Source organism: Schistocerca serialis, chromosome 5 (genome assembly GCF_023864345.2).
Source record: "Schistocerca serialis cubense isolate TAMUIC-IGC-003099 chromosome 5, iqSchSeri2.2, whole genome shotgun sequence".
Taxonomy (NCBI): Eukaryota; Metazoa; Arthropoda; class Insecta; order Orthoptera; family Acrididae; genus Schistocerca; species Schistocerca serialis.
In genome coordinates, this window is record NC_064642.1 from 424,018,218 (window position 1) to 424,030,193 (window position 11,976).

Genomic DNA, 11,976 nt, shown 5'->3' on the forward strand with positions numbered 1-11,976 from the left:
GTGCGTCGCACTGAATTCTGCCGATGGGCTCAACTTCAGATTAGGGGGGTGACACATTTATTAATTTGATTTGATTTACTGACGAGGTTACATTCACGAACCATAGAAACGTTAGTTTGCATAACATGCATTATTGGACAACTGAAAATCCATGTTGGCTGCGGCAAGTCGGACACCAAAAACCGTGGTCGGTGAATGTATGGTGTGGCATTCTGGAGAACAGAATTATAGGCCCCTATTTCATCGAAGGAAATCTTAATGGTAGGAAGTAGACCACATTCTTGCAAGAAACATTAGGTCTGTTATTGGAAGAAATACCTTTAGGAACAAGGAACAGAATGTTGTATCAACACGATGGGTGTCCGGCACATTTTTCGCTGATGGCTAGAAATGAATTGCAGAGACAATTCCCAAATCGTTGGATTGGACGCGGACATATGTCGTGGCCGGCTCGTTCGGCAGACTTGACGCCTCTGGAGTTTTTCTTGTGGGGTTTCGTAAAAGACATTGTTTATAAAGGCGTTCCAACAGCACCTGAAGATATGCGAGAGAAAATTGTCACAGAGCATGTCCTTCGATAAGTGCCGATGTGATAAGGAATACCACTCAATCCATGACAAGAAGATTGCAGCACTGCACTGATATCAATGGTCATCACTTCGAACAGCTTCTGTAAATGGACATTCATGCCACCTTTTTGACCAACGTTGACCTTCAAAGACCTTACTCTTACACATCATTAGAATCGTCTCGATAGCCACTGTCAGAAAATAAGTACCAAACCATAGCATCCCATTTTAAAAAACAAAGTTGACCTTCATATCTCTGAAGCGACCATACCTAGCAACAGAAAACCAACGTCATATTATGGCCCCCGTCGTCCCATGCAACTTTTGTCCCACAAACTTTTCAGCTCCTGTCATACTTTCGGAGTTATTCTTGGTAGCAATAATTAATGACTCACCCTGTATAACTGTAATTGTTGTTAAATTAATTTTTGTTAATTATTTTTACAACGGTATGTGGCGTACGGCCACACTGGGGGTGATAATGGAATGATATACAGAGAAGGAGGCGGAGGAAATGGACAGAGAAAGGGGTGACGAGAAGGTAAACAGAGGAGGAGGAAAGGAGGGGGTGAACAGAGAGAGGGGGGGGGGGATGAGCAGACGAACAGACAGAGGGGGGATATATGGGAAAGGCGGGAAGTGCAGATCGTCTGGGAGAGTGGGGGCCGGCCGGAGTGGCCGTGCGGTTCTAGGCGCTACATCTGGAGCCGAGCGACCGCTCAGGTCGCAGGTTCGAATCCTCCCTCGGGGATGGACGTGTGTGATGTCCTTAGGTTTGTTAGGTTTAATTAGTTCTAAGTTCTAGGCGACCGATGACCTCAGAAGTTAAGCCGCATAGAGCTCAGAGCCATTTGAACCATTTGGAGAGTGGGGGAGGACAAGGATGTAAGTAAAATTTTCCAAACTTATGGCGCGCGGGATTAGCCGAGCGGTCTGAGGCGCTGCAGTCATGGACTGTTAGGCTGGTCCCGGATGAGGTTCGAATCCTCCCTCGGGCATGGGTGTGTGTGTGTTTGTCCTTAGGATAATTTAGGTTAAGTAGTGTGTAAGCTTAGGGACTGATGACCTTAGCAGTTAAGTCCCATAAGATTTCACACACATCTGAACATTTTTTTTCCTAATTTATATTTGAAATTAATATTTTAGCGGATATGCAAGCGGACTGTTAGAACATACAGCCAAAGTTTTGAAGGAGATACCGTAGTCCGGAAGCACTTACTGGTGGGTGGAAGCAGTCAGGGTTTTTTCGCGTGGTTGTACCTGTAGACGGGCGCCAGCTGACGTGAGCACCAGCAGTCGCAGGCGGCCTAGGCAGGCAGCGGCAGGCCGCCGCGCCGTGCTCCACGTCAAAGCGGGCCGCGCCGCCTCCCTATTTCGGGCCGCCTCTCCACTCACCGCTGTGCGCCGGAGGGCCTCCCGATCGAGCTCCGGCCGCTGCTAAATGGCGCGTGCCGGCGCGTTCGTGTTTTTACTGCTCTGCGCCGCGCCGCGCCGCGCCGCGCCGCGCCGCTGTCCGCTCAAAGGCTGCAGCCGCAAGGCAGGAGGCGAGGCGGTGGGGCGGCGAGGCGGTCCCCTAGCTGCAACTGCCTCCGGCTCCGTTCTCCTCTTGACATCTCAGGGACCCTCTCCGAAGCGTGTCTGCTATATCAAATAGAGCGAGCACCAGACTGTATTTTAACTCGTCCCACAGTTCGACGATTCTAGACGAAATTAAAAACGAAACCTCTAGTTGTTGTTGGAGTGGACTCCAACCCGAATAGTGGCTTGATGCAGCTCTCTATACCGGAATTTCGCGTAAAAACCTATTAATCACTACATAAGTACGACAGCTTACATCCAAACAAATCCACTCGCTGTATTCTCTACAATTTTTACCCCTCTTTAGCAAACTGGAGATTCATTGGTGCCTTAGTCAGGTTTTTCCATAGAATTATTTCTTCCCAATTCGATTCAGTCAATACAATTTATAGGCTACTGATTATATTGCTTATTGCTCATGTTTCACTTCCGTATAAGGCTTCACTCCAGATAAATACATTCAGAAATGACTTTCTACCACTTAACTTTATATTCGATGTTAACTTTTTTTTAATTTTTTGTTTTGTTTTTGGAAACACTTTTCTTGCTATTGCCAATGTCAATCCGCAATTTACGTCCTCCTTACTTCAGACATCGTCAGTTATTTGGCTACACAAATAGAAATTCTCGTTTACTGGTTCTAGTGTCCCATTTCCTAACCTAATTCCCTCAGTAGCGCCTTATTTAATTCGACTTCATTCCATTAGCCGTTTTACTTTTGCGGTAAGGTATTATGGGACCAAACTGCTGAGGTCATCGGTCCCTAAGCTTACGCACTAGTTAATCTAATTTAAACTAACTTACGCTAAGTGCAATACATACACCCATTCCCGAGGGAGGACTCTAACCTCCGACGGAGGGTGCCGCGCGGACCGTTACAAGGCGCCCGAGGCCGCGTGGCTACCCCGCGCGGCGTTTTACTATTGTTGATATTAATCTTATAACAACTTCTCTCGACACTATACAGCAAAGTCATATGGCGTGAATAGGTGGGAGACGTTGAAGAGCCGCTTCAGCCGCCGAACTGGAAAGGTTTTCCATATCCTTCGCGCCGGCAGACAACTTTCCTTCGCGAAATATGAACTCTTACTTAAGTGTATCTGTTAAGTGTAGGTGACTGTAATCTGTGTGTGTACTGTAGTGTCATGTTCTTGCTGGAGATGATGGGAGGAGGCAGAGAGGGAAATCTAGTGCCGGCACACAGCCTACTCCTCTCGAAGAGCACCAAGGGAGCCGCCGAGCTTGACGTCCCCATCCGATGGACGGAACACCATCAACAGTGTCACATGTCCTCACTTCACGAGAGAATGCGGACAGGTTTGGAATTTAACCTAGGACACTGGCGCAAAGATTGGTGATCAAGAACTTTCCACCACTACCTCCCTTCCCACTGACGGCCACTTTCATCCACCACTAAGATTCGAACCGGTTTACATCCAAGTCGAGCGCCACCCCTCAAGCGTGAGGTAGCAACCTCGGCTAGGGAGGTGACTACGACACTCCAGGGTGCGGCGCTTAAATCCAGACAAAAGAAATTTCCTTTTTGAAAGAAAATTTGTTACTGTTGTGGTCTTCAGTCCAGAGACTGGTCTAATGCAACTCTCCACGCTACTCTATCCTGTGCAAGGTTCTTCATCTCCGAATAACTACTGCAACCTACATCCTTCTGAATCTGCTTAGTGTATTCATCTCTTGGTCTCCCTCTACGATTTTCACCCTCCATGCTTCCCTCCAGTACTAAATTGGTGATCCCTTGATGCCTCAGAATGTGTCCTACCAACCGACCCTTCTGCTAGTCAAGTTGTGCCATAAATTCTGTTCAGTTCCTCCTCATTAGTTACGTGATCTACCCACGTAATCTTCAGTATTCTTCTGTAGCTTCACATTCAGAAAGCTTCTATTTTCTTCTAGTCTAAACTAGTTATCGTCCATGTTTAACTTCCATACACGGCTACACTCCATACAAATACTTTCAGAAAAGACTTCCTGACGCTTAAATCTATACTCGATGTTAACGAATTTCTATTCTTCATAAACGCTTTCCTTGCCATTGCCAGTCTACGTTTTATATCCTCCCTATTTCGACATTCATCAATTATTTTGCTCCCCAAATAGCAAAACTCATTTACTACTTTAAGTTTCTCATTTCTTAATCTAATTCCCTCAGCATCACCTAATTTAATTCGACTACGTTCCATTATCCTCGTTTTGCTTTTGTTGATGTTAATCTTATATTCTGTTTTCAAGACACTGTCCACTCCGTTCAGCTGCTCTTCCAGGTCCTTTGCTGTCTCTGACATAATTTCGATGTCGTCGGCAAACCTCAAAGTTTTTATTTCGTCTCCATGTATTATAATTCCTAATCCAAAATTTCTTTTGTTTCCTTCACTCCTCAATATACAGACTGAATAACATCGGGGATAGACTACAACCTTATCTCACTCCCTTCTCAGTCACTGCTTCCCTTTCGTGTCCCTCGACTCTTATAACTACCATCTGGTTTCTGTACAAATTGTAAATAGCGTTTCGCTCCCTGTATTTTGCCCCTGCCACCTTCAGAATTTGAAAGCGGGTATTCCAGTCAACATTCTCAAAAGCTTTCTCAAAGTTAACAACTTCTTCCTGTTTTCTCGATTGATCTGTGTTCAGTTTTTCAAGGCCTATCCACTGTGCCCACTTATAACTAAATCTGAGGGGGGTGCGATGGGGAGGTTCCCTTGTAAGATAACCAGCGACAGTTACCGCGTGTATTTAAAGCAAACGTCATTTTTACCTACATAGCGGATCGAAATTTGAGGATATACATCCGTCAGGTGTAGAAACTTTTCTACCAACTTTCGTTTGTGTCGCATTACTCCTTCTCGGTGTTCCGCGGACAAAGTCGGGGGCAGATGCCTTCCGCAGACCACTACGAATGTAACTGTGTCGTCGCTGAAGGATGGCCACGGCGCAGTCTGCAGGTGAACTATTGGCGGCGTCGAGCGTTTCATTACAAGATAATAAGAAGGAGACTAAATACTTTCGGCTGTCGGCAATTAACGGAGTGGATGTATACTTCGCGAAGTAACAAGCACTTTAATAATGTTCCTAATAAAAGGTTTACTCTAATACTACTGCTGTTCAGTGTGAGAACAGCTTTATGAATGTTTATCTTTTCTGCGGGGTTGGTGCGTGTCAGCCAAATCACAATGTTCATGTGGTTGTCCCGTAACGTAATGTCTCGGCTATTTACGAAGGCAACTTTATTAGTATTTTTATCTGTGAGGTGTTGAACGTGATGTGTAACTGCTGCTGAGTCTCTTTTGTCCCAGCTGTTACTTGACAGGAGAGTCTTCATCACCGATGTATTAATCGAATGACAGGATCAAGGATGAGAATTTAATTTTTTTCAGTGCTTTCCGCGAATCGGGCGGAAGACCGCCCTCGGCGCAGTGTTGCTTACGTGTTTCCTGGTAGCACCTGGGGTATGTCATTGCATCTCGTTCTTTCTTGCACCGGGAAACCTTTGCAAGAATAGCCGGATCGTTGCCCGGTAATCAATGCCGTTTACACTGGCTGGCCGCTCTGCTGTCTCAGCTGTCTGCCTGGGTTTCTTGGGGTGAGTCGCTGCCTGACAGAAAAACCGGCTTGTCTGCTGGTCTTTTCTTGATGTTCTGCCAAATTCGATTTCACGCAGTGACCGAGTTATGTGTAGACCACGTGCTACGTACGTCTGTTAATTGGATGTCATATCTCGCCGTTATAGACCAGTCAACCTTCTCAGCTGAAGTCGTACATTCCTGGTACATGTAGTTGACCCGAAGAAATCTGTGAATTAATTACTGCACTGTCTCGGAGCCGCCTTGGAGCTGGGCACCGGACAGTTTGTTGTTCTTACTCCAGTCTCATTGCAATGATTGTAAATTTTTTGAGCAATTTATTCAACAATATTAGCGTTAATGCTTTTATTTATCAGTATCTAGGCGAAGAAAGTTTGATTTACTTACTCGAACCTCAGATGCCCTCCATATCAACCTCTTGTATAAAAGGCGTCCTTATGATAGTCGCATTCTCGCCAACTTCTCGAAGACAGACCTGGAGATATGTTCATACTTGAGAACTTCGTTAAATGAGCTTTAATTAAGAGCTCAAGGCGAATCATTTCCGAACATATCTTTAAACGGGCGCAGTTTCTTGTTGTGCTGTGTGATATAAGTCCCAAAGATTGTAAAAGTCTTTTTGAAACAATCTGCGTGCACAGAATCAAGCGCCTTCGAATCTTTAATTACTGCTGTTTTAATTTTGCTTTGTTGTTAATTCCTGACCTTCATAGTTATCCGTCACCGTGGCACGGAACGTATATGAATTAACATTGACAATAACGCCATTGTCTTTCAGTCGTAGGCAATCTAATGTAGCCTAGCGTCCAGTACATTTCACAGATGAGAGCAGGTAAGTATTCCGTTGTCGCCGTCTGTTCGATCACTGAAAAAAAAAAAAAAAAAAAAAAAAAAAAACAGACGCACATTTCTCCACTGGTAGCAATTCCCACTAGGTAGAATTTGGAACAACTGGTTGCCTAATGCATACTTATGTCTAGGTGACAGCTACACTTAGAAAATTATTGCCGTATGCCATTTCTTGCAGGAATATCAACACCTGTTTCTCCTCCACCACCGCGATATTCCCTATTAATCAATGTTCCAACATGTTATTCTCTCAGTGAGATCAATCACTCGTTAGCTATAAGTCTTACAAATCAACTTTGGTTAAGAAAAGAGTTTTTCAGATATCTTTTTAGAGATTTTGAGCCTACTGATATTTCAATATACCTGAAATATAACTTCATCACTGAGATAACTGAAGAGCAGGAGAAGGAATAATCATGAATAGGGAAACTGGAAACAGTGTAAAGGATTATCAACAACAGACTACAAGAACGTTTACTATCTATTTAGTTTTCCGTCACAACTGCATGTAATCTTTTAATGGCGACTAGTTTCGAACTCTTGCGTCCATTTCCAAACCACTGCCTGCATCTTTACTATTTTACAGTAACCTAATTCCAATTGAACATTAAAAAAAATGTCCAAATGGCTTTCAGCACTATGGGGCTTAACACCTGAGGTCATCAGTTCCCTAGACTTAGAACTACTTAAACCTAACTAATCTAAGGACATCGCACACATCCATGCCCGAGGCAGAATTAGAACCTGCGACCATAGCAGCAGCGCTGGTTCAAATGGTTCTGAGCACTATGGGACTTAACATCTATGGTCATCAGTCCCCTAGAACTTAGAACTACTTAAACCTACCTAACCTAAGGACAGCACACAACACACAGTCATCACGAGGCAGAGAAAATCCCTGACCCCGCCGGGAATCGAGCCCGGGAACCCGGGCGTGGGAAGCGAGAACGCTACCGCATGACCACGAGCTGCGGACGCAGCAGCGCTGTTCCGGACTGAAGCGCCTAGAACCGCTCCGTCACAGCGGCCGGCAATTGAACATTCAAATGAATTGTTCATACACCAGATGACCATAACAAACGCTACTTTAATCTGGTGTACAAACAAATATTTCGAATGCTGAATTGGTACTGCGTTACAGTTAAATGTTGGAGATGCAGGCAATGGCTTGGAAATGAAAGCGGGCGTTCGAAACTAGTCACCATTAAAAGGTTGTATGCAACCAAATAGTAAAAGAATTGAGTTCCTGGTCCTTTGTGACAACGCAGTGTTTGAGCTGCACAAGGGAGGACATAACCGAGCGAGGTGGCACAAGTGAGGACATCACCGAGCGAGGTGGCGCAGTGGTCGGCACACTGGACTCCCATTCGGGAGGACGATGGTTCAAACCGAAGTCCGGACATTCTGATTTAGGTTCTCCGTGATTTCCCTTAATAACTTAAGGGAAATTTCTGGATGGTTCCTTTAAAAGGCCATGGCCCACTTCCTTCCCCATCCTTCCCTAGCCCGATGAGACCGATGACCTCTCTGTTTGGTCTCGTCGACCAAATCAACCAACCAACCAACCAAAGAACATCGTTGGTCAAATTAAATCGATCTCCAACCGAGATCATTGTTGTCATGGTTTTCAGGCCGACGACTGGTTTACTGGCTAAATGCCTCTGAGCACTATGGGACTTATCATCTGAGGTCATCAGTCCCCTAGAACTTAGAACTGCTAAAACCTAACTGACCTAAGGACATCACACATATCCATGCCCGAGGCAGGATTCGAACCTGCGACCGACCGTAGCAGTCTCGCGGTTCCGGACGACTGGTCTACTGTAGTCATCCTCGGTCTTTCTCTAAAATGCATCCCCTCCAAGCCTCACCCCATCACACACACACACACACACATACAGAAGTGCCTTCATTACCAAAATGACGTCTCCGTGATGCCTCAGGAAGTGCCCCATCGCCAGATCTCATGTTCAGCCAAATCGTGCCATGAATTCCTTTCCTCCCCAGTTCGATTCAATACCTCGTCATTAATATTTCGATCTACCGATCTAATTTTTAGAATTCTTCTGTAGCTTCACTTTTAAAATTCTTCTATTTTCTTGTATGCAGTGTTCACTGACAGGCTTTTGAAACAGTCGCGGTCGATTAACAATGAGTATGGCTTTAAACAGAAATATATACTTCTTATGGATGAAATACAGCGTTTATACTCTGTTGCTTTTGTAAGGTGGCATATTTTGCATTCATGTACGTAATATTATACCAATTTTTTGCATATTATGATCGATATTAGGCTGAGATTTACGATATGTGCTTTTGATAATTGATCATTTCTTTGGCTGATACTGGGTAAAACCACGTACTAACATTTTTCTGTAGTGTTGCATGCCTGGGAATTAATTTGAGCTGCACGCTGGCAGTAGAGATCCGGAAGCATTGCACATTCCTGTGAAAGTGGCGATCAGCAGAAGGGAGATTAGAAAAGAAGACGTGTCACGTTCGACATGGAGGGATGTTTTACTGCCCTGGAGAGAACAGAGTGGGGACAGTTGGTTTATAGCCCTGCTGGCAGTCTCCCCTGTGTCGAGGATAAGTAGGTGGATGCGAGATACACTTCTGCTGTTAAAAAAGAGTCGGTGAAAACAGCCAGGTGTTGGAAACCGGGGGTGGAGAACGTTAGCATCTCACAGGAGAAGGAGGTATGCTTTTAATACGAAGGAATGCGTGAATGCGCGGGGACACGAATGGGTCGCAAGTTGAGCATTCGCAGATCTTCGCATGGGAGTTGGCGAGCCACGTTCCGCACCAAGGAGCAGAGAAGTGAATCTGATTGACAGAGTCCTCAGTCGTAGGAGGAATTGCAGAATGTTCTAGAACAGTGTTCTATTCGGAGTATGAACTACAGGTGATTGGCAGCTTCATGACCCGTGTGGTGGGACGCACTGCGGGCGTGAAGATTCATTGCAGGGAGCGCGAACGCAGATGCAGTGAGCCTTACTGGAAACCAGCGTACGGCGTCTAAGGAGAATCTCCTGCGGGTGTCGAAGGAGGGGAGCTTAGAGACTTCGCTCACAAGAGCGCCGGGAAAGAATCCCACTATTAGAAATTGTAACGTGTCGATTCACCGCTAGGAGCAAGTTAAGTCATTTCTCTGTAAGCAGAGTGACGATTCTTTGCTTCTCTGTAGAGTCTGAGGTGTTCATCAGTGCTTCTTTACAGCTGAATACTTGAGTTGTAGTTCCGTTCCGCGCATATGAGAAAACAGAAATCTTGACTTGTGTTCTGCGTTGCACTGAGGTAGTTTCAGGTGTAGGAGTTTGGGGATGGTGTTTTACATCCACTGTGTAGACATAATTTGTAGGCACGCAACATACATCCTCTGCACGGCGGACAACGGCACCGAGCCGATCTACGCTGCAGTAGCACGTCTCCCAGCATTGTATTTTGTGGTATGCGCACCACGGCTCGGCAGGCAGGTTGATCGGTTGATTTGGAGGAGGGGACCAAATAGCAAGGTCATCGGACCCATCAAGTTAGGGAAGGATGGGGAAGGAAGTCGGTCGTGCCCTTTTAAAGGAACCATCCCGGCATTTGTCTGAAGCGATTTAGGGAAATCACGGAACACCGACGGCCGAATGCGAGCCCATTGTGCTAACCACCGCGCCACCTCGCTCGGTCGGCTGACAGGGGAACAATCACAGTAAATGGGTTGAGTTTGATTTGTTTGATGCCTGAGCTCTTTATTGTTGTTAGAGTGGAGGGCCTCTGTTTCTCGGGGCTAATCCCTATCTGCCAACTTAGTGTGTCCGTCTGATAAATAAGAGCGCGATTTTGAGGAAAGTCCAGATGCTCTCCTAAACTCAAAACTAGATTAAGCATAGGATTTAACATTCTGTATTGACTTTATACCTTTATCTAATTTTTATGTTGTTTGAAAATAAATAATTTTTACAGTATCTAATTGTATTATCACCAGACCAATAACGGCGAAATGAATCTAAATCGTATTTTACTTTAACCTCGTACTGTTTTGCGATGACTTCATGTTAGCGAAGTTGCTAAATTTCAGGCAAAATCTTCTATTAGCCGTAACTCCGTAACTAAACATTTGCGGACCTATGTTTATACGACCTTTTTTGTTTAGTTTTAATTGTAGAATAACGTATTAAATTATTTGCATATTTCCGTGAATCATCCTGTATATTAGATGAGGTCTGTAGGCATGATAATACTTTACCCAGGCTTAATTAGGAGATTGATGATGTTGAACAGATATCTCATTGGACATATATATTATACTAGAGCTGACATGTGATTACATGGTGTTTATTTATGGCAAGCGTGGTGGTAATGCTGTGGCTACAGTTAACAAATATAACGTGCGTTATACAACTCGGAGGATTCCATTGGCGGAGTATTTCGAATGTTACGGGAGACAGGTTCCCTACCTAGCGTTCATAATGAGTACGAGCGCTCGAAGACGATGATGAGGATATTATGGATGGTGTTCACCGTAGCACGGGTACCAGTACACGACGTATCTCTCAACGATTAGTCATTTCACAATCTAAAGTATGGCGGAGACTGAAGTACAATAATCTGTGTCCTTATTATAAACAAAAAGTGCATAATTTACATCCGGGAAATACTCCCCTTCACCTGGAGTGGTGCAACTGGTTAAATACTAATCGGCAGTTACACATATACATTTTATTTACTGGTGAGGCACAGTTTACTCGAAATGGTATAAACAATTTACATAACGAGCACGTATGGTGTGAAGCAAACCCACATGCAACAGTGCAACGGATTTTCCAGCAGCTATTTAGCATAAATGTGTGGTGTGGTATAATCAACCCACACTTTATTGAACCATTCATTTTCCCAGGACTTCTAACTGTCGAGACGTACAGACAATTCCTTTAAGAAGAAATGCCCCGTTTGCTCGAAGATGTTCCACTTGCTACGCGATTGCAAATGTATTTTCAACATGACGGCGCGCCTCCACATTTCAGCAACGCCGTTACTACACATTTAAATGAACATTTTGCCCAGAAATGGATTGATCTTAGTGCTACATGTCTGTGGTCACCCAGATCTCCAGATTTAACACCAATGGTTTTTTGTGTATGGGGTTGAATGAAAGACATAGTTTATGAGGACAAAGTCAATACACGTGGGACATTACTTGCTCACATTATGAATGCAATAGACGAAATTAAGAACAACTCTGTGAAACTGAAACGAACAACAAAATCTGCTCATACACGTGCAGCTCAATGCATTGAACTCGGTGGAGACGTTTTTGAACATTTATTGTGAAATTTTATGTACGCTGTACAACTTCCTTAAAACTGAGCTTTGTTTTTCCTGTTTAACAT